This window comes from Puma concolor, chromosome B4 (assembly GCF_028749965.1).
Source record: "Puma concolor isolate L17-30 chromosome B4, mPumCon1.1.hap2, whole genome shotgun sequence".
Classification (NCBI taxonomy): Eukaryota; Metazoa; Chordata; class Mammalia; order Carnivora; family Felidae; genus Puma; species Puma concolor.
The window spans coordinates 25,468,385-25,484,086 of NC_141673.1; the positions used below are offsets into that span (position 1 = coordinate 25,468,385).

The following is a 15,702-nucleotide window of genomic DNA, read 5'->3' on the forward strand; positions in this document are numbered from 1 at the left end:
TATACATTACAAATATGAAATGATTAGCACAATCAAGCTAATTAATGTATCCATTACCTCCCATAGTTGTGTGTGTGTGTGTGTGTGTGTGTGTGTGTGTGTGTGTGTGTAGTAAGAACACTTGAGATCTACTCTCAGTAAATTTCAAGTACACAATACATTATTATTAGCTATAATCACCATGCTGTACATTAGGTCTCCAGAACTTATTCATCTTATAACTGAAAGTCTGCACCCTTTTATCAATTATCTCCCCCTTTCCCCCACCCTTAGCCTCTGGTAATCACCATTCTACTCTGTTACTATGCGTTTGACCTTTTTTTTTTAGGATCCACATGTAAGTGATACCAGGCAATATTTGTCTTTTTCTGTCTGGCTTATTTTACTTAGTATAAAACCCCACCCAGGGTTCATCTATATTGGTGCTACATATATAACTTTCTTGATCCATTCATTTGTTGATCAATCAGTATCTTAGCTATTGTGAATAATGCTGCAGTGAACATGGGAGTATAAATATCTCTTCAAGAAAATGGTTTCATTTCTTTTTTTTTCTTTTTTTTAACGTTTATTTATTTTTGAGACAGAGAGAGACAGAGCATTAATGGGGGAGGGGCAGAGAGAGAGGGAGACACAGAATCGGAAGCAGGCTCCAGGCTCTGAGCCATCAGCCCAGAGCCCAACGTGGGGCTCGAACCCACGGACCGCGAGATCGTGACCTGAGCTGAAGTTGGACGCTTAACCGACTGAGCCACCCAGGTGCCCCATCATTTCTTTTGGGTATATATCCAGAAGTTGAATTGCTAGATAAGAAAGCTATTTTTATGGTTGCATAAATTTTCCTTAAGGAATAGGTTGCTATTAATTATTACTCTTGATTGCAAATGAGACTAACACAATTTAAATGAGTTTAAGCAAAAGAGCAAATGAGTAGATTGTCTGAAAGTTCAAATACAGCTGTATCCTGAGGCCAGACCAATATTGGCAACGTTTATTTTCTCTGTCTCCACCCTGCTCCCATTTGTTAGTTTTCTCCTAATATAAGACAGACTCCATGAGGTTTCAGAAAATTATCATGTGTGACTCCATGTTACATCCTAAGCTAGCAACTTCTGCAGAAGGAATCCTCTCTACCATCATTCAGCTATGGCCAGATGAGTGAGGCCCTTGTAATTGTAGCCCATGAGAATCATAGGAAGTGGAGGAGGAGGAGTTCCTGTAAAGAAGAGATGCTGGATTAAAAAAAAAAAGTTTAATGTCTAGTACAGTAGTAGAAAAACACAACATCAGGTAATACATATAGTCCCAGAAAGTTTTTAGACCTGCATATGGGGCCTTTGACAATTAGTACTCTTCAAAGGTTGAGAGGGTTGGTGGGAAGGGGAAACAGCAACCTTCTATCCTAGAACTAGTAACCTTGCATCATGGGAATTTGTATTGTGCCAACCTTACAGGCTACTTGTTCCACAGATCAACTCTTCTATTTTGCTGTTACCTCAGATAACATGTTTAGCTCTTATTCTGAGTATATCATGTATGAGACAGGATAAATGGGCCCTAATATGGCATGCAGTTCTTCTCTAAAGCACTCTGAAATCCTGGGAAGACTGGGGTTATAGCATATGCTCCAGTGAGCCTGTTAAGATTACTCATGATGACTCTAGGCTATGTTTGGAACTCTTTCTGAAGTGAATAAACAGATGGCTAGCAGTGGCTAAAATTGAAAGTAGTTTTTAAAATGCTGAGAATCAATTACTTTAATATTCTCCAAGCTTAAATATCCTTCAAAAATGAGTGGACAGTATTTACTAAGAAATATGTTCCTTCTGGAATGAATTCAACTCAAGGAGAGCAAATGTGCTGTAATATTCTTAGACATGAATTCAAAGTGATGTGAAAAAAAGAATTACTGGTTTCATACCCCTATCACAGAAGTCTTGAGGCATAATTAATTGATGATGATTGCTTCAGAAATATTCTGAGCCAAGACTCCACCAAAAAAAGAGTAGTACTTTTCTCATTAGCTTTCTAATAGCACATATTATTCACAAGAAATTCACAGGAATGGGCATGCTATGTCTTAGAAAAATGACCCATTTAGGGTATGCTTGAGCCAGAAACAGCAAAATGGTGGGAAAGGCAAGTTTATGAATCCTAGAAACTATGCCAGTAGGATTTTCTGAGGGCCAAAAAAAGATAATGAATCAGCCAGTCCAGCTGTGAGAATGCAGCTGTGAGACTGCTGAAGGAAATGATGAAGTAAAAGGCAAGCTCATGAAATGACATGCCACCAAGCTGAGAGCAGTGTTAGCATGCTGGAGGACAAAATAAGTTATTTCTAATGACTCTGGCAATTTAGAGATTTGGATCTAAGAAAAAAAATTCAACAAGACCAGTAACAAATTAGTATCAAATAAGCATCAATAAGGACCAACATAGGGCTGTAGGCAGAAGTTGAGCAGCAGTGGAGCAAAGTATACCACACTCTCTAATAGAGAGTTTATAGTATGTACAGAGTATCTTGTCCAACTAATTCACTTTGAACTAATGCACAGATTTAAAAAAATAAATAAATGAAAATAAAAACAAAGTCTTGCCCAGGGAGGATGTTTCCATTGTTTCTTGCTACTTAACAAATTACCCCCCAAAAATAGTGCCTTAAAATTGGTTATTTGCTCACAATTCTGTAAGTTGGACAAGCCTCAGCAAAGATAGCTTGTCACTGCTCCACATGGTGTCAGCTAGGGCAGAGCAACTATGACTAGATAATCTACTTCCAAGATGGCCTTACTCAGAAGCAGGCAAGTTGGTGTAGCTGTCGGTTAGAAGATCAGCTGGGCCTGTTGGCCAGGGTTTGGTTCTCCTCCTCATGGTCTCTCCATGTGGCTAGGTTGGGCTCATGGAGAGGCCATGTGGAAGACAACTGCTCACAGATGGCAGTTTCAGGGTAAACATATTACACAGCAGCTGGCTTTCCCCAGAAGGCTAGGTCTTCCTAAGGCTTAAGCCTGGAACAAGCACAGTGTCACTTCCTCTAAATTCTCTTGGTTAAAGTAGAGCCAGCCCAGATCCAACAGAACACCACACAGGTGATGAATACAGAAGCCATGGTTCAGTTTACCACAGAGGAGATGTGACTTATGCAAAGTTAACTATATGCTACTATTAATTAGAGGAAAAGTTGATGCTAATAAGCCTGTAAAATAAAGCATAGGGGAAAAGAGACAGACAGGCAGAGAGAGAGAGAGAGGGAGAGAGAGAACTGTTTTGTATGGCCAACATAGAAGAAAAAGAACAGAAAAAGAAGAAAAAAAAGACAAAGGAAAATAGGCAGAAAGAGTAAAATAATGATCCCATTATAAGGACCATGGTCAAATCACAGCTTCACAACTTAAAAGAAACCTAAAAATTTTAGAGATAAGTCAGAGGAGAGCAGTAATTAGGACTAGAGAATAGGAAAATAAAATTATGATGAAAACTTTTAAAAATAAAATTATATACCTGGAGAAAAGAGACTGGGGAGTGACTGAATAATGATCCTCAAAGCAGTCTATCAACATTCATCACCAATTTCTATGCTCCAAGAACAGAAAAAGAGGATGGCAGTTTAAAGTGATCATATAAGGGGTGCCTGGGTGGCTCCATTGGTTAAGTATCTGACTCTTGATATCAGCTCAGGTCATGACCTCACAGTTCATGGGATTGAGCCCCCAGTGAGATTCTGTGTTAAGAGTGTAGACCTTGCTTGGGATTCTCTCTCTCCCTCTCTCTCTGCCCCTCCCCTGCTTGCTCTCTCTCTCTCTCCCTCTCTCTGTCTCTGTCTGTCTGTCTGTCTCTCTCTCAAAATAAATACACACTTTTTAAATGTTAATAAATCAATCATATAAGATTTAGGTTGAAAGAATTTCCTGGAACAGATGATGGATTAGAAAAATGAGAAATAAAAATTTCTTTCCAAAAATCCTTGAGAGGCTACAATTAAATATATGAAAAAGGTTTTCTTCCCTGGAAAAAAGGAACCCTCCATGATGACCGTCTCCTATGAAACTGAAACTACTAGGGAATAGTGAAGTTCTCTATAGGTCACTTGTCTATACCTTTCCACCTGCATAACCCTTTTATGCCCCTGCTCTTGCTCCCTGCCCTATATCCCATCTAGACTGCAAATTTCTTGAGGGCAGGATTATGTCTTGATCTTTTCCCAGCATCTACAACTTGCTCTCAACGGAATATGTTCAATACAGAAAGTGTTTAGATACTTTTGCCCATGGCAACTGATTGTATGCTAAGCATGATGATTGAATAATTGTTCATTTATTCAATTCAACTGACATTTACTGTATATTGACTTTCTGCCAGACACTACACTACATGTAATGACATACTGAGATCAGTAAAACAAACATAGCTTTTGTCCTTATAGTATGGTAAGAAAATATAAATACAGGGGCGCCTGGGTGGCTCAGTCGGTTAAGCGGCCGACTTCGGCTCAGGTCACGATCTCACACTCCGTGAGTTCGAGCCCCGCGTCGGGCTCTGTGCTGACCGCTCAGAGCCTGGAGCCTGTTTCAGATTCTGTGTCTCCCTCTCTCTCTGACCCTCCCCCGTTCATGCTCTGTCTCTCTCTGTCTCAAAAATAAATAAACGTTAAAAAAAAAAAATTAAAAAAAAAAAGAATATAAATACATACATATGTATAGTTTTTGAAAAAAACTATAGGATGATATGAGAGATTAAAATAGGAGGACCACTGACCTGGGAGATAAAATAATGATTATGAGCACAGGCTCCAGAGTTGTACTCCCTGCAAGTTTCTTAAAAATGTAAACACTGGGGCGCCTGGGTGGCGCAGTCGGTTAAGCGTCCGACTTCAGCCAGGTCACGATCTCGCGGTCCGTGAGTTCGAGCCCCGCGTCGGGCTCTGGGCTGATGGCTCAGAGCCTGGAGCCTGTTTCCGATTCTGTGTCTCCCTCTCTCTCTGCCCCTCCCCCGTTCATGCTCTGTCTCTCTCTGTCCCAAAAATAAATAAACGTTGAAAAATAAAATTAAAAAAAAATGTAAACACTAAGTTTTTTGATCTGTAAATGGGGATAATAATAATACCTATATCATAAAATTGTTATAAAATTCAACTTGGTATAATGTCAGTGTCCACTGGACTCGTTTTTGGTTATTGATTTTCTTTTCTGCGCTGTTCTGTTTGTAAGGATTGATTTTTCTTTTTTTTTTTTTTTTTTTTTAATTTTTTTTTTTTTTTCAATGTTTATTTATTTTTGGGACAGAGAGAGACAGAGCATGAATGGGGGAGGGGCAGAGAGAGAGGGAGACACAGAATCGGAAACAGGCTCCAGGCTCTGAGCCATCAGCCCAGAGCCTGACGCGGGGCTCGAACTCACGGACCGCGAGATCGTGACCTGGCTGAAGTCGGACGCTTAACCGACTGCGCCACCCAGGCGCCCCAAGGGATTGATTTTTCATAGAGGTCTTCCTCAAATATTGACTTTTGTTTTATCTTAGATGTCTTCAAAAAACAAAGAGAAATTTTGCTTTTTTATTTTTAATAGGTTAAAATTCATTCTATTTTGCAACTACCATGAAGGTCCACTGGATCCTTTGAAAATCTATGATAAATTATGGAATCTTAGTGATCTTATTTTTCTTGTATCTTGAAATATTTTGCTATTTCATCAACCTTAGAATAAGTTCATCACTGCTAACCAATTATTCTCAACTGCGATTTTAAAAAAGACTAAACCAAGGGGCACCTGGGTGGCTCAGTCGGTTAAGTTACTGACTCCATTTCGGCTCAAGTCTAGGTCTCATGATTCATGAGATCAAGCCCCTCTTTGGGCTCCACGCTAACACTAGGGAGCCTGCTTGGGATTCTCTCCCTCTCTCTGCTCCTCCTCTGCTCTCATTCTATCTCTCTCTCTCTCTCAAAAATAAATATTTTTTAAAAAGAGTAAAATAATGGGGCACCTGAGTAGCTCAGTCGGTTAAGTGTCTGACTTTGACTCAGGTCATGATCTCACAGTTCATGAGTTCAAGCCCCAGGTCAGGCTCTGTGCTCAAAGCTCAGAGCCTGGAGCCTGCTTTGGAGTCTGTGTCTCCCTCTCTCTCTGCCCCTCCCCCACTCACACTGTCTTTCTCAAAAATAAACATTAAAAAAAATTTTTTTAAAGAGTAAAATAATAAGAAAATGGAAGAAATATTAAATTACCTATAGCAATAGTGAAAAAATGACCGCTTGCATAACATTCTTCCACTTCATTTTCCTTTTCTTCAGTTTCTTATTGTACTGACCAAAGTATTAAATCATCTTTCGGGGCACCTGGGTAACTCAGTTGGTTAAGCTTCCAACTCTTGATTTTAGCTCAGGTAATAATCTCACAATTGTGAGATCAAGCCCTATATCGAGCTTTGAGCTGGGCATTGAGCCTGCTTAAGATTCTCTCTCTATCGCCCCTCACTCTGCCCCTCTCCCACTAATTTGCATGAACAGTCTCTCTCTCTCAAAAAGAAAAAAAAAAGTACTCAAAAAAAAAAACTCAAAGTATTGAATCATCTTTGAGTCATTAGAGCAAGCAACTCTTGATCTTGGAGTTGTGAGTTCGAGCTCCATGTTGGGTGTAGGGATTATTTTAAAATAAAATCTAGGGCCACCTGGGTGGCTCAGTAGGTTGAGTCCTGACTCTTGATTTTGGCTCAGGCCATGATCCCAGGGTCATGGGATCAAGCCCCATGTCAGGCTCTGAGCTGAGCATGGAGCCTGCTTAAGATTCTCTCTCTCCCTCTGCCCCTCTTCCCTGCTTGCGTGCTTTCTCTCTCTCTCTCAAAAAGAAAAAAAGAAAAGAAAAGAAAATCTAAAAAAGAAGAAGAATAAAAAATATAGGGAAGACTATCTTTAAGTCTTTTTTTAAGCTTTTTAAAAAATACTTTTAGGAGATTTGAGAGTACAAGTTCAGGAAGTAAGAGCATTCAGAGATAGGGAAATAATACTTGATGTGGCACACATGACAACAAAGAAAAATAGTAAAAGAATAATTAAGGCTCAGGAAACACTCCCCTTGATTATCTTGAAACCCCTCAACTAGATTGTAAACATGGAGAGAGGGCTTTTATAATTTTATATTCTCCCCAAGCTGGACTGGGCTGGGCTCAGAGTATGTTTTCAATAAATGATTCATTAATTGAGAGAAATGGACTCAAATCAGTCCTTCATGTCACTAAAGTGGAATGGCTAGATGTATGAATCTTTTTTATATGAAGTTTATTTGTTTACTTTGGGAGAGAGGGTATGAAGGAGGGGGAGAGAGAGAGAGGGAGAGAACCTTATGCAGCTCTGCACCCTCAGTACACAAAGCCCAATGCAGCGCTCGAACTCACAAACCCGTGAGATCATGACCTGAGCCAAAATCAACAGTTGGGGGCTGAACTGACTGAGCCACCCAGGCTCCCCTGGCCAGAAGAGTGAATCTTGTAGTCTGATTATCCTGGGTTCTAATTCCTGCTCTGCCACTTAACTACGTTTTACTTTAACTTAGCCCTCTGAGTCTCAATTTCACAATCTATAATAGAGAGAAACTAACACAATCTACCTCATAAGACTGATACAATTCTTAAATGAGCTAATGCAGGTGAAATACTTAGAATGCTCAGTAAGTGTTAGCCTCTATTATTTTTTTCCCTAGTTAACAGATATTTTTCATCAGCACAGCAGTCAAATGTACAAAACCAAATGTCAACAGCATTAAAACAATAGTCTCATATGACTATTATTTTCTAGAGCAGAAGCCAGCTTTTCATTTATTGTTATGATTTATGATGGGATTACATTTGTCAAGGGAATGAATTTAAAATCTGGGCCTGGCTTTTCCCCTAATAAACCAGGAAAGAGAGTTCCTCAGGAATCATCGAATGACACTGAATTAGATCTTTTAAAAGCAAAAGGAAGAATAAAATTCCTTTTATCATGTGAAAAGAGATTAGCACTCATACCACAGGAAAACAACCTGTGAATTTGAAACTTCTTCAGGATCAACTTGATATAATGTATGCACAACAGAAATGTTATAATAATATTCATTTCCACTTCTACCAACTCTTCTCCATGCTTAATAAAAATGAAGCTTAAACTCTTAAAGGCCTAGAGATTATGAATTTGGAAAACACTTAAAACTGTAGTTGCTGGGGCGGCTGGGTGTCTGACTTCGGCTCAGGTCATGATTTCACGGTTCATGAGTTCGAGCCCCATGTTGGGCTCTGTGCTGACAGCTCAGAGCCTGGACCCTACTTCAGATTCTCTGTCGCCCTCTCTGTCTGCCCCTTCCCCACTCACACTCTGTCTCTCTCTGTCTCAGAGTTGCTATCTCTGAGATGCAGTGAAATTCTTTTAATTGAAGTATAATTAACATACAATGTTATATTAGTTTCAAGTGTATAATGTAATAATTTAATATTATAAATTGCAACTTTAAAGAATTAAAAAGAAATCTTTGTAGCACAAAATAATACTGTGTGCTGAAATACATGTGAAGTGAATATAAAATTTAATACTCTTTAAAAAATGAAGCTTAGGGGCGCCTGGGTGGCTCAGTCGGTTAAGCAGCCGACTTCAGCTCAGGTCATGATCTCAGGGTCCGTGAGTTTGAGCCCCGCGTCGGGCTCTGTGCTGACAGCTCAGAGCCTGGAGCCTGTTTCAGATTCTGTGTCTCCCTCTCTCTGACCCTCCCCTGTTCATGCTCTGTCTCTCCCTGTCTCAAAAATAAATAAAATGTTAAAAAAAAAAAATGAAGCTTAGAAAAAAACATTTTTCTCAAGATATCTGCCAACTAGGTGAGAACAATAATATTAATAATGGTATTGATAATAAAGATAGTTAGCACTTAATCAGTACCATAAGTATTCCACATGATTATCTCATTGAATTATCATGCTGATACATATTATATACGAAAAAAAACAAAAAACAAAACAAAAAAAAATACATGAACAGTTTTAAGAAGTTGATCCCAAGAATAAGAAGGGTGAATGAGATAGACATTATGATGTACCACCCAGATCTCTCATCACTGAAGGACTTGCTGCTCCAGCTGCTAGGAGAACTGTTGGCAGACAGCCCTACCATGTGTTAACACCTTTCAGAAATTGCCTCAATCAGCCAGCCGTCAGCTGTCAGCCAGCCCCTTCCAGGATTGTCTGAGAAGCAGAGAGCAGCTTTGCCGGAAACCACGCCCTTTCCAGGGTAGCCCATCTCCAATGACTGGCTGCTGCTGGAGTATAAAGACTTGGCTATCTAGGGCCAACTTAGGACACCACTGAAGGGCTAGTCTAGCTTCAGAGCTCTTTGTGGGGTCAGATGAGATTGTGGTTGGTACGCATCACAGCTGGACTTATCCCTCTGCTTCCTTCCCCATGTTTTGACAAGTTTTGATCCCAAGGGCCCTGCCTAATAAACATCCTTCACTCTGTCTCAGAGTCTGCTGCCTGGGAAACCCAACTTTCAACACTGCAAGTCAACTACTAACAAAAGACTATCTTTACTCACACAAAATATCTTATGTCTTTGATAATACATGTTCCTAATTTACTTCTTGTAAAATATGGAATCACAAACAAGTTATATTATTCTTAGTCTTATTCTGCACACTTCCATAGTCCACAGGATGTAGAGAAGATGGCCATGGGATAGCTATGCTCTGACACACAGAGCACAGAAATAGTTCTAGCATACAGTGTAGTTGAACATTGGGAAACAAAATTTGACAGACTGAAGGTGATAACTAATCCTCTAACCAAAAGAAAATAAAAATAAAGAAAAGTAGGGTCTTCCTCTGGAATAAAGGACAAATGTAAGTAATACATTCCGATTCGGAAATTTTTAATTATAGAAATTTTACAAAATTAAAAAGGAAAGGGGCACCTAGGTGGCTCAGTCAGTTAAGTGTCTGACTCTTGATTTCGGCTCAGGTCATGATAACAGTTGGTGAGTCTGAGCCTGGAGTTGGGCTCTGAACTGACAGCACAGAGCCTGCTTGGGATTCTCTCTCTCTCTCTCTCTCTCTCTCTCTCTCTCTCTCTCTCTGTCTTTCTCTCTCCCCCCCCCCACTTGTGTGCACTCACTTGCTCTCTTGCTCTCTCTCTCCCCCTCTCTCTTCTCTCTCTCTTGCCTGCTCTCTCTCAAAATAAATAAACTTAAAAAAGAAAAAAGGAGAGGCGCCTGGGTGGCTCAGTTGTTAAGCATCTGACTTCCACTCAGGTCATGATCTCAAGGTTTGTGAGTTCAAGCCCCAAATCAGGCTCTGTGCTGACAGCTCAGAGCCTGGAGCCTGCTTCGGATTCTCTCTCTCTCTGCCCCTCCCTGCTTATACTCTGTTTCTCTGTCTCTCTCTCTCTCAAAAATAAATAAACATGAAAAAAAATTAAAAAAGGAAAAAGAAAAAAGGAAGGATATACTCTTTCTTCACCTCAACTCTTGTCCCACTTCCCAGAGGTTATCACTGTTGGTGTGGTGTGCATTAATTTCAGAACCTTTTCCATGAGTATTTAATTATAGGTGTGTATATGTTTGAATGTGATTTTTTAAATAAAAATGGAATTTACAGTATGCATTGTTCATCAGCATACATTATGGAAGGTAATCTGCTTTACTCAAACCACTGATTTAAATGTCAATCACATATGGGCCTCTGGGTGGCTCAGTCAGTTGAGTGTCTGACTCTTGATTTCTGCTGAGATCATGATCTCACAGTTAGTGGGATCAAGCCCCACATCAGGCTACTCACTCTCAGCAAGAAACCTGCTTGGGATTCTCTCTCTCCCTCTCTCTCTCTGCCCCTCCCCTGCTCACACACTCTCTCTCTCAAAATAAACTTAACAAAAAATCTCAATAACATCTAAAAACTACCTTCACAGCAATATCTAGACTGGTGTTTGACCAAACATCTGGGCACCACAGATGTTGATACATAAAATTAATCATCACAAGACCACCTCTTGTCAACTTGGCACTCTTTAAACCATACTTGATATCTAAATAAATAAAACAAGTGTCTTAGGGGACCTGGTTGGTGCAGTCAATAGGATATGTGACTCTTGATCTTGGGGTTGTGAGTTCAAGCCCCACGTTGGGCGTAGAGTTTACTTTAAAATTTTTTTTAAATGTTTAAGACAAGCATCTTCGGGCTACTATACAAAAGTACCATAGACTGGGTGGCTTATAAACAACAGAAATTTATTTCTCAAGTTCTGAAGTTTGGAAATCTAAGAACAAGATGCCATCATGGTTGAACTCTAATGAGAACCATCTTCTGGTTGCAAACTGCTGACTTTTTTTTAAGTAAGATCTACACCTAATGTGGGACTTGAACTCACAACCCCAAGATCAAGAGTCTCATGCTCTACCAAATGAGCCAGCCCAGGCATCCCAGACTGCTGGCTTCTTATATCCTCACAGGGCAGAGAGCAGAGAGGGTAAGAAAGCTCTCCTATGACTTTTATAAAGGCACTAATGCTATTCATGAGGGTTACACCCTCATGCCCTCATCTAATCCTAATTACCTCCCAAAGGCCCCATCTCCTAATACCATCACATTAGAGAGACAGGGTTTCAACATAAGAATTTTCAGGGGAAACAAACATTCAGTCCATAACAATGTGGTTATACTTCTACTTAACATGATACAACTATCCTTCGTACAACTAAAAAAAACATTAAACTGGAGTGCCTCGGTGGCTCAGTCAGTTAAGCATCAGACTTCGGCTTAGGTCATAATCTCAAGGTTTGTGGGTTCAAGCCCCACATTGGGCTCTGTGCTGACAGATCAGAGCCTGAAGCCTGCTTTGGATTCTGTGTCTTCCTCTCTCTGCCCCCCTCCCACTCATTCTCTCTCTCTCTCTCTCTCTCTCTCTCTCGTCTCTGTCTCTCTCTCTCTAAATAAATAAACATTAAAAAAGAAAAAATTAAAAATAAATAAATAAAATTTAAAAAACATTAACCCTTTCCCCAGAAGAAAATGCAAAGTCCTTGGGTGATGTTCACTCTTCTTGATATCATATAACTTAAATACTATGATGTAAAGTCAAAGCATTTATATTATATGAGATGAGGATAAGAGGGAAAAAAACAAAGATACTTGCTACACACACACATACACATAAACATATTCATAACAAAATAAAGAAGAAATACTCATGATAATTCCAGACCTCATTATTACTGAATATAATACTGGTCATAGCTAGTATTTAAAATTATTCTTCCACTCTGTATTCTGTATTCCCTTTGTCCTTAGCAAGCACCTCATCTGCTCATGGTTCTTTACCAGGTGGGGTAATTTAACCTTCATTCCTAAAGGGTCTGGGTCATCTCTAGTCCTGCCTGAATTGGGTTGCAGTTTTCCATCAATTTCAACTGTGTGATAATAATAAAAGATAGCCAGGTGTACCTGGCTGGCTCAGTCAGTAAAACACATAAATCTTTTTTTTTTTTAATATATTTTCTTTTGAGACAGAGAAAGACAGAGAGAGAGAGCATGAGTGTAGGAGGGACAGAGAGAGAGGGAGATACAGAATCCAAAGCAGGCTCCAGGCTCCAAGTTGTCAGCACAGAATTCAATGCAAGCCTCAAATTCATGAACCACAAGATCATGACCTGAACCAAAGTTGGCCACCCAACCAACTGAGCCACCCAAGCACTCCTAAAACACACAACTCTTAATCTGGGAGTTGTGAGTTCAAGCCCCATGTTGGGTGTGCATATTACTAAAACAAATTCAAATTTAATTTAAAAAATAATAAAAGGGTGCATCAAACTCCTGTTTTGGGGTCAGGTCATGATCTCACGGTTTGGGAGTTCAAGCCCCAACATTGGGCTTCATGCTGTCAGTGCAGAGCCTGCTTGGGATTCTCTCTCTCCCTCTTTACCACTCTCCTGCTCACGCACTCTCTCCCTCTCTCAAAATAAATAAATAAACTTTAAAAAAATAAAAAATATAAATAAGTAATTAAAATCCCAGACATACCTTTCCTCCCCTCCACTGTGAAGTAGCAACCCAATTTCCCCTTGGTAATCAAGATCAATCACCCCAACCAGCACAGTAACTCCTTTCTTTTCCTGTTCAGAGGCATGGGGAACCTAAAGACCAGGTGGCAGTCTTAACTGCCAATTCAGTGGAATAATTGTTGTGTCTCCTAGTAAAGGCATTCTTCCATTTGCCACCAAGGCCTCGAGGCCAGGAGTGCATGAGGTCATAAGGACAGGAAAAAAATTTTACTAGTAGTTTACTAGGGCTAATGGTGAGTGGTGCCACTGCCACTCCTTGATTCCTAGACCCATGAAGCCTGGCTATGGGAGAACAGCAGAATATACAGAGCATATACAGCCTCCCAGAGAATCCTGTCCTAGCCCTGCAAGATATTGCCACCTTGCTGGCATTGTAACTGAGTCTTCAAAAGGCCATTCTATCATTCTATGAAACTAGCTGCCTCAAGATGATGAGAAATATGGTAAGACCAGTGAATTCAAGAGCATTGGCCCACTATCACACTTCATTTGCTGTGAAGTGAGTTCCTTGATCAGAAGCAATGCTGTGTGAAATACTAGTGATGGTGGATAAGGCATTCTATAAGTCTATGGATGGTACTTTTGGCTGAAGGATTACATGCAGGGAAGGCAAATCCATATCCAGAGTATCTATTCCAGTGAGAACAAAATGCTGCCCCTTCTATGATGGAAATGGTCCAATATAATCAACCTGCTAGCAGGTAGGTGGCTAATCACCCCAGGGAATGGTGCCACACTGGGGAATCTCTGCTTCTAGCAGATTGAGCAGTCAGCAGTGGCCTTAGCCTGGTCAGCTGTGGTGAGTAGAAGTCCATGTCATTGAGCCCATGAATAACTTCAATCCCCACTACCATGGCCACTTTGTTCATGAGCCCATTGGGCAATGACAGGTGTGGCTTGAGAAAGAGACTAACTGATATCCATAGAATATGTCATCCTATCCACTTGGTTATTAAAATCTTCCTCTACTGAGGACATACTCTGATGATCATTCACATGAGACACAAATATCTTCACACTGTTTACCCTTTCAGCAAGGTCTATCCACATACCTCTTCCCCAAATCTCTTTGTTACCAATTTTCCAATCATGTTCCTTCCAAGTCTCTGACCAGCCAGCCAAACTACTGGCCACAACCCATAAATCAGTGTATAATCACTAATCTGGCCATTTTTTACTTCCAAGAAAAATGAACAACCAGGTGCACTGCTTAACATTCTGTCCAGTGAGAGAATTTCCCTTCACCATTGTCCTTTATGTCCCAGAAAGGAGCTGTAGTACTATAGCTGTTCATTTTCAAGTGGTGCCTACATATCGCACAGAACTACCTATAAACCAGGCCTACGATTTCTTTTCCTCTGTCAACTGATTGTAGGAAAGTCCCCATGAGGCCAGAGGCACAGGCTGGGAAAGAGAAAGCAATATAGTAGGATTGGGGATACTTTCATATCTGCACTATGAATGTAGCTCATTCATTTAACAGCTGGATAGTATTCCATTTTATCCTTATACCATAAAACTATCCCATTGTAATGGGTTTTTAGCTTGCCTCCAATTTTTTTTATTTTGCTTTTAAAATGTTCCAGAGAATGAATGAATATATATATCCTTGTGCACTTGTGAGATTTCCATAAAAAATTTAAAAATACAAATAGAAAATAAGATATCTACTATGACAACTAGATTGGCTACCCTAGAACAAAGATGCATCAAGAGGCTCAAAGAACCATTCTGAAATCTATTACAAATATCTCCCACCAACCACTCAGAAAAGAAACTAATGAAACTCTTGAGAGAATGTGTGTATATGTACATATTTTACCACTTAATACTGTTGCACTAACATTTAAACCAATATAAGAGCAATTATTTTTGTCTACAGTTTTGAGTTGGCTTAGTACTGTCACTGAATAAATTTTGGGTATTCAATAGTCAGAATATAATACAAATTATTTAAAAGTCTTCTGTTGGCTGCTTCCAAAAATTACCAAGTATATCAGTTACCTATTCAGTATTTCTGATGATTACTTCCATCCCAAGAGATGGCCCAATCTTAAGATTAATTAAGGGCTTCACTTCAAATTCAACAGATAAGTTATTCTTACACCTCCACATAATAATATATCTTTTCTAACTTTGCCAAACTAGTGATCTTACAATTTATACTTCATAAATCAAAGAAATTTATTCCATTCCAGCCAAGAGTATAATTTTTTTCCAATTTCTTTTATGAAGGACTTCTAAGTTTCATACATTAGCAGTTGGTTATATTTCATCTGACTAAGCGGAGAATAGTCATCTCATACATGAGCAGCTAAAATGTGTATCTCTATTTACAGTCCTTAGTAGAGATTTTGTAGAGATTCCACCTCTGAATCACATAGCAGAAACTTCAGGCAAAGTTTTAAATCTTTGTCAGCTTCAAAAGAAACCAACTTTCTTTCAAGCTAAAGAGGGGGAGGTCTCTTCTTCGGTGGATCATCTACAAGCAGAGGCTGCTTGTTACTCACAAAATCTTAAAAGTGAACCACCTTGTGAAAATAGCTTAAATTCCATCATCTGAGATTTTATTTGGAGTCTTTAAAGACTTTTAGTCTTCTAAAAAAATCTCTTAAAATACAAATTCCTGGAATAGTTAA

The 15,702-nt window shown here is 39.5% G+C and overlaps 1 long non-coding RNA gene across 2 annotated transcripts in view; it reads right to left on the reverse strand.

The window, feature by feature from the left end:
- Nucleotides 1-975: 975 nt before the first annotated feature.
- The window catches only part of LOC147578972 (uncharacterized), a 50,331-nt gene continuing 35,604 nt past the window's right edge, over nt 976-15,702 (reverse strand). For both annotated transcript variants that reach the window (XR_015253424.1, XR_015253423.1), the window contains one exon: nt 976-1,216. This is a non-coding gene — a long non-coding RNA (uncharacterized LOC147578972). The remainder of the gene's footprint in view (nt 1,217-15,702) is intronic.